The sequence below is a fragment of the Simochromis diagramma genome, unplaced genomic scaffold (genome assembly GCF_900408965.1).
Source record: "Simochromis diagramma unplaced genomic scaffold, fSimDia1.1 OVJJ01000348.1, whole genome shotgun sequence".
Lineage (NCBI taxonomy): Eukaryota > Metazoa > Chordata > Actinopteri > Cichliformes > Cichlidae > Simochromis > Simochromis diagramma.
The window spans coordinates 1,672,762-1,688,426 of record NW_024386755.1 but is presented as its reverse complement, the minus strand read 5'-3'; the positions used below and the strand labels follow the sequence as shown (position 1 = coordinate 1,688,426).

At 43.3% G+C, this 15,665-nt stretch overlaps 1 long non-coding RNA gene across 1 annotated transcript; it reads right to left on the bottom strand.

Moving 5' to 3' along the window:
- Nucleotides 1-10,135: 10,135 nt before the first annotated feature.
- LOC120729309 lies at nt 10,136-14,090 on the bottom strand. The gene is made up of 3 exons (XR_005694886.1): nt 13,418-14,090; nt 12,564-12,761; nt 10,136-11,337 (listed from the first exon to the last, which is right to left on the bottom strand). It is a non-coding gene; the product is annotated as an uncharacterized LOC120729309 (long non-coding RNA).
- Between the last annotated feature and the right edge of the window lie 1,575 nt (nt 14,091-15,665).

Sequence of the window (15,665 nt, the reverse complement as noted above, 5' to 3'; positions counted from 1 at the left end):
AAACATATCAGGTCCCCATAAGGAGAATCATGTGCTAACTGCTGTCTAAATGACTCGGGTAAAGTTTGTAGCATGCGTGCTTGTTGTTTTTGTCTGCTTCCACTTGTCTTTGCACTAGGATGATGTCGGCGTAAATGTGCAGTCATATTCATTTTGTTCCCACTATTGCTGTCAGCATTAATCTGAAATGACGTTAACCCCACAACACGGCAAATCTCCGTTAACGAGCTACCGCGGATCGCCCCGTGCGTGGGGCTGGACGGCGTCAACACGTTAACGAGCTAACTGCGCTAACGCAGTAGTTTCCACCCATGTAATTGAGCATTGCGTGGCACATCCGACATACTGTTTACCTTCAGGGTCATACTTCACATGAAGACCAAAATAGTTCTAAAGGCCAGATCTGAATGAGGGTGGGAGAGGTTCAATTTGCCATGTTGCAAGGAGCTTAACTTCTGTCGTGCTAGCTTGCGCTGCGCTCAGTGGATCTGCGCTCGACAGTGCAGCCTAGGCGGAGTAGTCGAACGCAGATCCACTGAGCTCTCAACACAGACAGCATCGTCAGAAGAAAAGTTGATAAAATAAATTAAACATTTTGTATTGTTCGATACATATGCGTACTGAACCGAAAGCACTGTATCGAACAGTTCAATATTGATACGAGTATCGTTGCACCCCTAAGAATTAGCTCAGTTACACATTTGAATTGTGTTGCAAACACAAAGAAGTTAGTGTTTGAGAACAGATGTGACGTCTTTTGTTACTTCTCCTCGAGCGTGTCTTTTTTGCTCTGCCAGTTTGCGCTGTAATAGGATAGGAGTTATGAGCAAATGGATATAAGCATCTATCAGAACCTGATATGAGCAGCATGTGGAAGCAAACATGAAGGCCTGTTGCGTGAACACGGCTTCGGTACACATTTGAAAACACATGGGAAGGATTCCCTGACAGACTGCACCGAGACATAACACACATTTGCAAATGCAGATAACAAATCAGACGCAGTCTGGAAACTTTTTGACTTAAGAAAATCTTACAGTTCTACACAGACGGCACCTCGCTCGCCTCTCCCCACCTGTTTAGCAGTCTGTGAGTGCTGTTGGACTTACTTCAACATGCTACTAAATGCACTATGAAGCACATGTCTATCGGTGCTTCAAGAGCCAAGGATGGCTACAAGCTAGCAAACACCCCTCTGGAGAATATCGCCATATCCTCACATCTCCCTCCCTCCAAACACTCAAACAACATCCTTCAAAACATCTCTTCATCTTTATCCTTCCCTTCTTCCCTTTCCTTTCCCGTCGCCTCGTACTTCACTCAGTGATGCAAATGAAAAACAGTTCTAGGCCCGTTGCCGGTTCTAACGTTACACTGAAGTTCTTTCAACCTCCCCTGCCGGCATTTTGTTCCAGGCTAGCAAGGCAACTCAGCAGGACAACTTTTCTTACTAATGCTCAGTAGTTAGCTCATGCTGAGGGTTTAGGGAAAACTAATTTGCGTTTCGCTATGTGCAGCGGGCCTTTGCGCTCGCGAGCAGTTCAAACAGAGGTCGAAATGCAAAGATAAACAAGAATCTACAGAGAGAGACTGATTTTGATTCGGCATCTATTTGCACAGATGCACAAAAATCCTAATTTGGCCCCTTGTATCAGCATCAGAGAACAATAACAAAGAACAGGCAATCATTCTCTAGGCTGTACATATGAAATCAGGCGCCTGTGTCTCGTTATTACTCAAATATCCCACAGCATATGTTCACAAGAGGGCACCCCCAGTGAACAAACATAAGAACTTTAAAGGTTAACAGGAGTTTTTTTCAAACAGGCCAGCGCATACACACACCCTCCAAGTGTCCTGAATCAGTCATATAAATGAGTATGTAAGATATTTGGCACACGGTTTAAGGTACACATATGAGCACTGGATTGCAAGCTGTTATTTGGACTCTTCTTTTAAAAAGAGGGTCATTGGAGATGACAGCTGGGGTGTATAAAGAGTCCATAAGGAAATGAAGAGCTGGGAGGAGGGACTTCTCCTTGATAGGTGATTGTTAGGCAAACATACCTGCTGTAAAAGCAGTCATAAATCATGACTGCAGGGGGACGCCTTGGCAGCACGCTGTACACACTATACCACCACAATGGGACTCACCTGAGCTAAAGCATAAGGTGACGGGGACAAGTGCGAAGGGAGTGACAGGAAGGGTGAGTTAGAAAGAGAGAATAAAGAGATAAAAGGAAGAGGAGGACAGACAGAAACATGAAGAAGTTTATGAGGAGTCTTAGAGGGCATAGGAGAAAAAAAAGACGAGCGCTAGTTTGGCTGAGGAATGTGTCAGCAACAGGGTGAGAGAGAATTAAAGGAGTGAGAGGACAGGGGGTGATTGATGAAAACCCTCAGTTACAGGCCCTTGGAGGAGGGCGGGACACCTCACTTCATCACAATCACACACACGCACGCACACGTCTTTGTCGATGCTGAACTCCTGACAACATCCTTGACGCTCTTTGATCCCACACACCTTCAAAATCCCTCATCAGTCAGCCAGAGACATCCGCGCTCATACATTTCTATTCAGTGACTGACCCCGGTGTAACCCCTCAATAGCCTCCTTGTCAAAACACTGAGGCATCATCAACGCCTTTTTGCTTACTGCTAAGGCTGTATGCTTCTAAGCAGCACATCAGGGCTGCCGTCTGAAAGTCGATGCTTGGAAACATCAATGGAAACAAAATGAGCATTTGCTTATCCACATAGCTACAAGTGCTGTGGCTGTGGTTTACTGATGAGGGCCTGAAATTTGAGGTGGAGTGATACTCTTGAGCCTTTTCCTCCAAGGACCTGGTGTTCCTTGATGCTGGAATTTTGCGAAGTAGCTGCAGCCACTGTTGTGCAATCTGACATTGATTAGTTACTGTAATCAAACCTAGAGTGTCTAAATATGCGTGAGCTTTAGTATAACTGTTGTCCAGATGTTGTGCGCTGTATATGCTGCCCATAAGAAATGAAATAAAGGTGTGGTTAACGCAGCAAAACTGGCTGCCACTCATCTCCGATTTGAACTATAAAGGTTACCAACGCACATGTGTTTCTCTTCAAATCACCCTCCGTATGCCAAAATTTTTAGTTCAACATGTTTATGACATCAACAAGCGAAACTATGATCTATGCCCTCTATGGAGTAGTGTAAATGGTTGCAACCCACCAGTTTCATGTACTTTGCAATCCTTGTTGTTAAATAGTTTAAGTTGAATTTTTTTAAGTTATAAAACTGTCACCAGAGGTTCAAGGTTATCAAGCACTTGTCAAGGTTACACGGCAGCACTTTAGAGTGTAGTGCTCCGATGACAAGCTGTTGCACTTCCACAGTTTGACAGCCAGACTTTTTCAGAATTAGGTTTGTGCAATAAGATACTTGAATATCTGAGAGTGCAGTACATGGTGAGTGCAGGAAAGCTAGAGTTCCTTAAGATTTAAATGAATAATACAATAGTTGGCCTGAGCGAACCAGTGTATTCCTGTTTGTCTGACAACTGTCACATATGTCTGTAAAAATATACAAGCTATCTGAACTTACCTGATGACTCTACCCAACCATACAGATCTTAAATTCTACGAGTGGTCCATATGCTTCAATTGAATTGCCATCCACCCATCCATTTTCTTGACGGGGACTAGAAAGAGAGAGCATATTTCTCCCATACTGACTCCCTGTTGAATCCCATCCCCAGCGCTTCATTCTCAGACTGCAGGCTTACTTGTGGTTCCCAGGATATTTAAAGGAGAACAGGAGAGAGAGCCTTCAGTTTTCAGGCTCCTCTTCAATGGAACCAGCTCCATGTTAGGATTTGTGTCTTAAAACCTTTCTCATTAGTAAAGCATAGAGTTATGGCTGGATCAGGTTACCTGGGTTCCCATGATCCACTGAGTGATTGTTCTTCACCTTTTTCACCCATTAGAGTGTTTATATACCACTCTGCATTAAACCGTTAGGTATTAGCTCCCATCACCCCCAACCAGTCACGGCAGATAGCTGCCCCTCCCTGAGCCTGGTTCTGCTGGAAGTTTTTTCCTGGTAAAAGGCAGTTTTTTGTTTCCACTGTCACCAAGTGCTTATTCATAGGGGGTCATGTGATTGTTGTGGTTTTCTCTGTAACTCTGTAAAGTTTCTCCCAGCTGTCACTGTATAAGAGGTGGCGTACACCCTGGATTGGTCGTCATTCTGTCGAAGGGTTAACACAGTAGGAAGACAGCCATTCACACCTGAATCTAATTTAGAATAATCAGTTAAACTAACAAGGACCTTTATGCGGTGAGGTGACGGTGCTAACTATCACCTTACTACCTTAAGTAACCTCTGATATTAAAACTTACTTTCCAGAACCAACAACTGGTTCGTCAAAACTGCCATATTTCCGCAAATGCAGCTTGTAAGTACTGACTGCAGGTAATTATGCCACATTTCTCAATTCAGTCGATCAGCTAAAGCTGTTCATCAAACATAGTCAAGTTTCTGTCACTGTCTATCCACCTGATTGCTTTTATCATCACCTTATCCAGCAGCCAGTCCCCAAGTTCCATCTAGGTTTGCTCAACAACCATCATTATCTAGATTCATCACTGATTTCCTTCACTTGTGGTAAAGAGGTGCAGAGGTTATTGACAGTGTTTCTCTAAGCTAAGCTTAGAACAGCAGAATAAACATGATTATACTTGTAATCTTACTAATCTATGAATGTATTTTCAGGAAATTTGTACAAACATTAACAGCCCCACCTCCTGACAGTTTACTTTGTGTGAAAAATTAATTCACGATGAACTTTCATGATCCCTTAATTGTTCATACATAACCATGTTCGGTGCATAATTTTGCTTTGTCCAGTACTTTGCTTAATGAATAAAAACCTTCAAAACAAAAGACTTTGTCTCAGCTGCACTTAGTGTTTCTGTTCAAATTCAAAAACATTTTGTCTTTTTGTTTAGCTCACTCAAAGCCACAGTTACATAGTCACATAGGGGTTTCACAATAACATTTAACATATGATGCATTAGAGGTTCAGGGTATCACAGGGCTTTTTGGGTTCAGTATTTTGTCTCAGGGCACTTTTGCATGCAGTGTGGATGAGCTGTGGATGGAAACAATGGAATGTCTGAACAGCGGATGATCAACTGTACCTCCTGAACTGTATATCTTGCCTGAACAGAGTTTGAATACCTCATAAAATCAGGGGCACATTCAACAGTCGGCACATACACACACTTTTCATTTCGATCCAGTACAGTGACATGGAGCATTCTTGCTGTTGCTATGTTTGTATCAGTGTTTACCCTCTAATTCAGATATTTCCAAAGGGCACCTGGAGGCAGTTTTTAATTGTTTGGCTGCCTGACACAATTTAAGCACAATGCACCGAGTTTATCTCTGTGTGCTATTTTAAAAATTCAGAATGTCCCACAGCAAAATTGGCAAGGAGTAGAAAGACGGATTTGTCACAGGTGATAAATTTATAACCCTGTTTGCCACACACACACACACACACACACATGCACACATACACCTGCACACACACCTGGAGCTGGCTGCCCAGTCTAATGCATGATCAAACAGCATTAGACATCCTCATCTTTTAAATTTCATGTAGCCTGCCTGCAGGTGGACTAATCCAGAGGGAAAATGCACTACCTCTGTTTGGTGGTAATACTGATGTTGGCAGACAGAAATAATATAACATAAAAATCAGCCTGAAACATAAATCGAGATGGTTTGAGTTTCAGGCTGAGAACACCAGGTTTCCTCTGTCTCTCTTTCTCTTTCTGCCTTAATTGCATTACAGAGACACCCTTATACAGGTGTACTGCAAGTGTGGAAAATGCACTTGCAATGGTGACTTGTAGACTGATTTGCCTGTTAGACATGGACAATGCCACAATGTATTGATGCTAAGGCACACACTCACTGTTTGCCGAAGCTCCACATCAAACGGCGTCTGCAGACAGGTAATGTGTGTGCAAGAAAACAAAAAAAAGCTCTAAAAAGGAGCACGAAGGAGAGAAAGCATCGGAGGTAAACAGTATGTGGGCTTTGATGTCGTTTGATGTCTGATGCATATAGCGCCATTCTCTTTATTAGAGTAGAGAGGGATGAAGGCAGAGATAGGGAGGGAGATGAAGAGACAGACAACATGAAAGCATCATTAGACAGCGGTGGATTTAACCTCTCACAAAAGGCATATCCACAAAACTCGAACCAATCCCTGCAGACGTGAATGCCACACACTATGGTACATTTGCTAATGGAAAAGATGTCTCAGTGCACTATGTGCATACTGTCTCCTACTGTCACCCTGAAACATCGGCAATACTCGTGGAGGATTTGGGGAATGTGCTCAAATGTAACTGTCACAGCAAGGTAACAAATTACTTTGCGGGTGTGTCTGGAAAGCTGCTGGAAAACAATATTGAATATTTTCTTAACCTTCACCTAGGAATCAGTCACAAACCATCTGTTGAAGCTGGGACCTCCCCCTTTTCACACACACTTCACACATCCTTCCCCTCCTCCATGCACACAAACACAGTGACCCAATCCCTCTGTCAATCCATCTGTTAACAGAGCCAGTTGACCTCCACCTGACTGTTGATCCATACACAAGCTTGGAGATTCTCAAGCAAGCGACTTTCGCCCCCTGTCTCCCTCGAACATGCACAAATGCTCACATACAGTACATGTAGGATTACGGGGGTGTTAGTGATGAAGAACATTCCTGACCTCTCTTATAAAATAAGGGACTTTGTGGCCAGAGCGTAATCCATGACTTCTACTCGGGCTCTCTGGGCTTTAAGCTGCTAAGGTTTTGGCTAAACTGGCCGTATTGTATGGTTGTGGGAATCTGGTGGTATTACTGGTAATCCAAGTGCCATACTGATTCTGAAACAAGGGCCAAGGACATAATTAGAGCAGGGAAGTGTGGGCATACTGTGCAGACACACACACATCCACACAAAGAGGGCTCACATATCCTGACAATGAGCATATGAACATTATAGATATATCGGGCAAAGTAAAATAACAGCTCTACACTGCTTTAGCTATTATAGGAAACTGTTACATTAGTCAGGATAATACAGTGTTTCTACACATGCATATAGGCACAAACTGACCTCTTTTGTTGGTTACAGCTGCAATACCAGGGTCTGCAAAGCTTTGTGTAATGACTAGAACATATGCCAGCAGCTTTAGTCAAATCCAGAAAAATGTCAGACCTGAAAAGTCCTGATACTAACTATCACCAATTAAGTCTGAATTTTATATCTGCGATTTAATTGAAAGACCACTTTTTGGATTAAAGCAGTTCGAGTATAGCTTTGTGACTCTGCGTTAATGTCTGAAAAAACGCCCTGAAAATGCAGACACAGCCTGTAATTGACTGGTAAATATTTCAAAGCGCACAAATGGAACAAATAAATTAGCACTAAGAAGTCAGTTGCGACTCAGTTTCATAATAAGATATTTAGTGGCGAAGATTCAAATCACTTTGGCCATAATTTGCTTCCACGTGGATGCTTATTATCTGTGGAGCAGCACTACACTTCTGCACACACACACACACGCACCTCTTGACAGCCCCCCTGAGGCCAGCAAACTTTTCTCCTCCTCCTTATCAGCAGCAGATTATCAGTGCCTACTGTATTGTTGCGAATGGGCAACCCATTCCGGGCCTAATAGGCTGCCTAAGTGATTCTGTCTTTGTCCTTTTGTGTCCTTGCCTTTCAATCAACCCCCGCTGATTGCAATCTAGCCAACCAGGTGAGTGGATTCGTCAGGAGAGTGACAATTGAATGCCGAGATGGGGCAGATCCTTTATCTCAGTGGGACTTCCTGGATTAATTGAGACAGGTTAAGTGGAACAGGAGAGTGAAACATTATGGGGAGCTGACAACTGCAGAGTTAGAGGATGGTGCTGATACAGGAAAGGGTATGAAGGGGGAATGAGATGTTTCAGCAGTTCTCAAATGGGGTCCTTGAAAGGCTTCTAGGACGAGGAAAAGTTTGCTTACATTATGTATTCCATTTAAATTCAATGCTATAATGTTTTGTGTGGCACAGATAATATAATTGTTTGCATAAATGCCCACTGATATCATATTTCCATGCAAAAAAAACCCAAAACGAAACTCTGATGTAGAAGAAAACTCTCACTGTCTGATGCAGCTGGGCTCTGGATTTGTTAAGACAAGTAAAATAAAAACAAAAACACAGCTGTTTAGGAGTTTCAGTGTATCCATGCTCGAGGTCTTCATGGATCGAAAAAGGTTTCAAAATCGACGATTAGACTGTTTGCCTAAAGGGACCTAATCTCAGCCAACCTTATCTAAATATAATTAACCTTAAAATGCAGCTCGACCTGCACAGACCAGCAGCATGATGATGCATAGCGATGAGTTAACAAGCAAAAGAACTGGTGTATAACTGCAAAAATGCTAAAGGTGAATGTAAAGGCATGCTGTATGTTAAGAGGAGAATTATCAGTGCTACTTTGTGCTCGGATGTACTTGGGTTTTTAATTAATTGGCATGTAGACTAGAGATGTGTGCCACTAAATGGAGGCCCTGCAATATCTGATGCCAGTATCCCAAAGGCACCTGGTACTGGATCAGGTCTTATCGGTTCCTCAGAGCTGAGTACCTGTGGATGCTTTTCACTTTGCACCAGGGTGCTGTACAAGATGTGATCATAGTGTTCCACATATCAGCACATAAAAATTTAAACCATACCCAACTTAAATGTTACTGCTCTCCTCTCCAGCAATGATTCAGGCTTGACAGTCTTTTTTGAAAAACTTTCTGGAAGTCCCAGTCTGAAAGCTTTTGCATCTCCTGAGTGGTGACCATAAACATCAAGTCATGTTGTTCCAATGTCTGTGTGGATTCCCTCTGGTACTCTGGGTTCCTCCCACTTTTAGTTACTTGGGTTAAGTTAACTGGTGATTCTAAACTGCCCATAGGTGTGAACGCGAGTGTGAATGGTGACCCTGAATTGGGTAAGCAGAGGAAAATGGATGGATTCATGAATAGTCAGCTAATACTAACAAGCTTAGTTATCAGGCAATGTGGAGTTGAGTATTTAAATGGTGTACAGGTTGGTCTCAAGAGGCCACCCCAGGAGCTGCACTTTTAGTGCAGCCCCAGGGGGTTGCAGCTTGTACACACAACACTTATGTGCAGGTCACTTTGATGTGTTGTGTTTTTTTCAATGTTTTGATGAAAAAGATAAAACATAGATATTATTACCAGACTTTTCCTTTAAATGCAGGTTACTAGAATTCAGTCACTGGTAGTTCAGTGTTAGAAATGCTTTGAAGGGAGGGCCTATTTGCAGATTTGTCACTTTAAAATGTCAGATGCTTGTCACATGATGTGTGTTTGTGTGTGTGCATGTGTGAGCGATTGGTTGTACCTAGAGAGTCAGGCGAGAAAGCAGCAGAGGGTAGTGTGTTCTGAAATGGCGTGCAGAGAAAACATTTCTAAACCCTATGTGGCCTGTTTGCCCCGAGGCTCAGCATGGCCTGGCATTTACATACTGTTCAGCATGTACTCTGAGGCACAGTACCAGGTACAGAAATACACACCCAGTTTCAAGCATGCTACTGTAGGTACAGGCACGTCATACACATCTGCTGAAGCCCAAACAAGGTCTAAGCAGACACCAGAGGTTAGCGACGGAATGACGACCCAGAGTGAATGGAGGAGAAAAGCGATCGTTCTGTGGTTTCCAGTGCTTCCCACTCTAAGTCATTCTTGACTTAAGATGAATGGTATGTCACAGGCCACAAGTTTGCACATGCAATCTTGCCTTTGCAAATGTCTCACATAGATTCCCTCTGTGTCTCTTCATATTGCTCTTATCTTTATGTCACCTCTCTCTGCTTGTGTTTTTCTTTTTGCCTCTTCCTCTTTCCTTCACGAGCTTCTTCCACCTTGTTCCCTGACGCCCCCTAAACCCTGTAAAACCTTTCATACGTCAACAACACATCTCCAGATGTCATGCAAAGTTAAATCATCTTCCCTCCGACACTGATGCAGTCTTTCCCCAGTGTTCCCTTAGCCCTAGTTAAATCCCCAGGCTTTTATGAGGCCTTTCTGCTTGGCCTGTCAACACTCTGTGCCCTATTGTGATCCACCTCAGCAGTTTAAAGACAAGACAGAAACCCTAAACCCTCTGCTTTTTTTTTTTGTTCATAGCCAAACCAGCTGTAGATCAATGCTGCATGCTTAGCTTATTGCCCCGGAAACACGGCTGCAGGCATACGATGTGATGCAGTGTGTTTATAGATGTGTGTGTCCTGCATGCCTTTGAGCCAGCCCCTACTGTGTGGCGCATGCTTTTGAAAGTAAACGTCACCCTTGACTCCCCTTAAATGATGTGTGACAGTCACGATTTCAGCATATTTCATTTTTCGGCAGACTGCTTGTCTCTGTCTCTCCTCCTTGACTCATCTCAAACTTCTGACCTCACACAAACAGAAATCATCGCTGACATCTGTTACACCGAGCCCATGACTTGTCGCTGGAAATTTTATGCAGTAAGGTTCAGGTACAAAAGGTTGTAGTGAAGAACGAAGTTATTTCTCACCATGAGTCTTAAAATGTTCCCTATTCTTTTATGCAGTGAATGACCACAGATGATAACTCTTTACTCAAGCAGGAAACAGTCATAAAAGGTCTAACACAGGCTTCTGACATTAAACAGCCACAGCACACAGTATAGAAACCTTATTATGAAGAAATTGTTTGTTTTACTTTCATAAAGTTTGACAGTGGGCACACCAAGTTTACAACTATCGATTGAAAATAGAGCAATGCTGTTATCACAGGAGATGTGCTGGACAGCAAAGAAGTGATTGAGAGTACAAACTGCTCGTGCAATTCTTGGCAGAACTTGTGGTATAAATATGGTTCTGTCTTTCCTTCCTTTTCTTTTTACATGCTATCAATCCCAAGAACAAAAAGTCAGCAGGGCATTGGCACAGAGATAATAGAAAGAAGCTCTAGGAGTTGTTAGTACTGAATATTGCAAACATGTCAGCTGTTAGATCATCAGCGGCATTAGTTCAGCAGCCACAACATTAAAATCACTGTCACTGATTATTTTATTAGAGTGCAAGTCTCTTCTGGGAAATCTTAGTAAATGTCATTATTGTGCATGCTCCTTTGACATGTATCACCCACCTTAACATTGTTGCAGACCATGAACCTCTCCCCGCACCCCCAAAGGCACTTCCTATGAGCTGCAGCTTGTGCCGGAAGGATAATATGTCCACCATGCAGGAAAAACTGCTTGTAAAGAAAATGACAAACACAACAAAGATTCAGAGGCTTTATTACAGCCTTCAGACTCCCCAGATCCCAAATCAACTACCTGCAGCGTCTGAACTCACCAGCGTTGGGATCATTACTCAGAAAGAGTAATTTAGTACACATTACTTCTGACGTTACTTAATCACTTGCTGGAGGAAGAAATTTGTTTCACTACGCTTTACATTACTTTTAACTATGTGAAATGACCTGAAACACATTGTCTTATAATTAGCGGTTAACAACATAAACCTATAGGCTACAGTCCCACACACTCACACAAATCCCCATTCTAATGAGGACACAATCTTTCTTCTACTGTTTAATTATGAAGTCGAAAACTCAAAACAAAGTTGAAAACCAGCACAAAGAAACTTTAAACAGAGTGATTCTAATTTAGAAACATTAATATTAACCAACCTTTTGGGGAGGTAGAAATCCTCCCCAAAAGGTTGATTCTGTTCATCTGGAAGTAATGTTTTCAGTGGGAGAAACGTTTTGTCACTCATCCAAGTGACTTCTTCAGTCACAGCTAACTGCAGGTTTCCACAGCCTCACAGACAGAACCTTTGCACAGTGACTGAAAGTAGCACTACTGACTAACACTGGGCTGTGATCAGTTCTTTGATCATTAAGTAGATGGTAAAAATCCTGTTTCCTGTTAAAGTTCAGGGTCTGGCTGCTGGGCTGAGGTTGGCATTCACTCAACTTTAACATCACTCTGGGTTCTTGGTTTGCTTTGTATTAGCATGCTGTCTGTGCAGGTGCTTGAAATGAGCTGAAGTTCTGTTAGTAGTGTAATGCAGTTGTTTCTGTTCAGGATGATTTCCACTTTACCATCACACTTTTATTCTTTTGTGTAATAAAACTAAAAGCAAAGTAGCATATTTGCTTGAATTTCTACCAGCAGAAAAAATAATATTTACAAAAATCTTAATGTCAAGGTAACGTTTCACGCCCTTGCAAAGAAGATGTTGGCCTTATTAGAGGATTAGAACTGATCAATAACACATTAAGAGTTTATGAACTGTTATCGTCACTAAGAAACCACTTCTGCACAGTCTGTGCTGTCTGTGATACACACAGCTCTACAAATTGGCAACAGAGCCTGGTTCAAATCATTTCATAAAATCGTGGCAGGCGGACAAAGCAGCTTAGCATAACACCTTATTCATGGGGAGAACAATAGAACAAAATGTGCTTACACCGCGCCAGATTAACAGCGGGAGAGACAAAGGTAACGGAGCAGGCGGACTGGTCGACGCCAGCTCCAGCGCACCTGGTCCCCGCGACCTCTCACCTCAGCTCCAGACATCACAGCCAAAGCCGGGGAAACAGGAAGTGCAGAAGTTACGACTGGCAGGAGGAGGAAGACGATCAGAAGGAGCTGAAGTGACTGCACGCTGGGAAGGTGGGGGTTTCATTGGAGCAGGAAAAAAAAGCATAAAGAAGAAAAATGGTGTGTAAACTACATCCACATGCTCACTCTGTATTTTGCTCTGTAATGTTTGTCAAATTTCTGCAAACCCTCACTGGGGAGGGGTAACGAGGAAATGAGTGCAGCAACACATGTAAACAAATTTCAGCGCATTTAAGATGGGTGAGAAATCCTCCCTGAGTGCTAAGCCAACATGTGCTGCAGCTAAAACAAACATACAACTCTAACGCAAACACACACACAGCAGCCCAGATTTATCACTGGTTAAGTCAATATAGAGGTAGATGACAGGAGCTGGGGAGGAAAGGTGGAAGAATGGAAGGCTAACAGGTGGAAGAAGTGTCCCTCCAGCTACTTTCAACACACAGAAACAGCCCTAGGTAAACAATGGCATCATGCCAACGCACGAACCTGAGCACGTGCACAAACGCACGCACACAAACACTCACACACTTGAACAAAAGCCAGGACGCACGCAGACATGCACACACACCGAGAGCCCACTGTAAAGCTGTCATATGCTCAGCTCTGCCGCAGTGCTGAACCCAGCAGCCCTCTCTTCTTTGGGCCCATCTGTCATTCTCTCCCTCTCTCCTTCACTCTCCATTCTCCTTGTAATACCTCTTAACCTTTTCTCACGTTCTTCTTTGCTTTTCTCCGTCCTTTCCCTTTTCTCCGTCATCTTCTCTTTTCTCGCTCTCGTATCACTGAAGCAAGGATCCAAACCCCAGATGAAAGAGACGTTGGGGAGAGTGGGAGGAAGGAGGGAGCGATAGAGAGTCTCGGAGCTCGTGTCAAACACTGAGATTTAGAACTACTGTCGGAAAAAAGCCCAAAATCTGACACTCTCGACATCAGACGCGCAGACGCTCTCATGCATACGCACTGGGAATACTCTTGTGTGGAAGGGGACTGACTGGGAACTAAGTGTGCTGTGCCTTATAGCACTATAATCCCGCTTTTGATTTCAGTCGTGGTGTTTTGTGCTGCATGTCATAAGCTGTTGTTAAAGGGTGGCCAGCACAGCAAGGCTTCTTTTGGTGATATTTTTGATGATGAAACCTGATTTTCTGTATATCTTTGTCTCTGTCATGTTGGCTCGCTGCTTGGAAAAGCAGTATGACTCCTCTTGCATTTGCCATGAACTGCAGACTCAAAAGAACCATCACTAATGACTAATGGAAAGGTTGTAATGGACTGGGTATGACTCCATTCCATGTTTGTCTTGAATAATTGTAATTAAAACGAGAGGACATTCACATATCTTTGCCTTTAAAAGGTGCACAACACTGAAAAATGCCCATTTTCCTCTTTAATACATTTAATGTTTAAAAGCACAATAAAAACATTTTAGCGAGGACTGCTATAGTCAGCTTTACAGCTTCACATAACACAGCTAAGAGGACAGTGGGCATCAGTGACAACGGATATGTTTTTGTTTATCCAGGAACAGCAGAGGGGGAGGGGGAGGTGGGTTGCAAAGTGAGTTGCACATGCGAGATACATGCAACACCAAATCTGATTACATCTTAATTTATAGCATATTAGAAACTATTAATTGTATTTTTATATAGTCACCAGATAATTTTACCAGATTGGGCCCACTTTTTGCCTTCAGAACTGGCTCGATTCAGCTTGGTCCTGGAAACATTCCTCAGAGATTTTGGTCCATAAATCCAACCAAGTTCAAGCTATGGACCAAATTAAATTAAAATGAAATTTTGTTGCATTTTATTTATATAGCACCATATCACACAAATCACAACAACTGTCGCCTCTGCTTTATATTGTAAGTTAAAGACGCTACAATAATACAAAGAAAACCCGAACAATCAGACGACCCCCTATGAGCAAGCATTTGGCAGCAGTGTGAAGGAAAAACTCCCTTTTAAACCTAAAAAATGTGTTGCTTATATTTGAGAAAAATTTTAGGTAAAATGCAATGGAAACATATTATATCAATGGTTCATTTATTTAAGTAAAATAAACCATTTAATTAAATAAATTAATAATTAAGGAAAATATGCTGGGTATAAACTGAATGTGACAATTAAGTGAATTTCATCTGATCAGATTTCGATAAACTGAACATTTTACACTGTGTATATGTAACTGAATAAAATGGAAAACTTTCCATCCATCCATCCATCCATCCAGCCATCCATCTTCATCCGCTTTATCCGAGGCCGGGTCGCGGGGGCAGCAGCCTAAGCAAAGAGGCCCAGACCTCCCTCTCCCCAGCCACCTCCTCCAGCTTATCCGGGGGAACACCAAGGCGTTCCCAGGCCAGCCGAGAGATATAATCTCTCCAGCATGTCCTGGGTCTGCCCCGGGGCCTCCTCCCGGTGGGACATGCCTGGAACACCTCACCCAGGAGGCGCCCAGGGGGCATCCTTGTCAGATGCCCGAACCACTTCAGCTGGCTCCTTTCGATGTGGAGCAGCAGCGGCTCTACTCTGAGCCCCTCCCGGATGGCCGAACTTCTCACCCTATCTCTAAGGGAGAGGCCAGCCACCCTTCGGAGGAACCTCATTTCTGCCGCTTGTATCCGCGATCTCGTTCTTTCGGTCACTACCCACAGTTCGTGGCCATAGGTGAGGGTAGGGACGTAGATCGACCGGTAAATTGAGAGCTTCGCTTTTACACTCAGCTCCCTCTTCACCACGACGGACCGGTGCAGCGTCTGCATTACTGCAGCTGCAGCCCCAATCCGTCTGTCGATCTCCGGCTCCCTTCTCCCATCACTTGCGAACAAGACCCCGAGATACTTGAACTCCTCCACTTGGGGCAGGAACTCATCCCTGACCCGGAGTGGGCACTCCACCCTTTTCCGGCTGAGAACCATGGCCTCAGATTTGGAGGTGCTGAT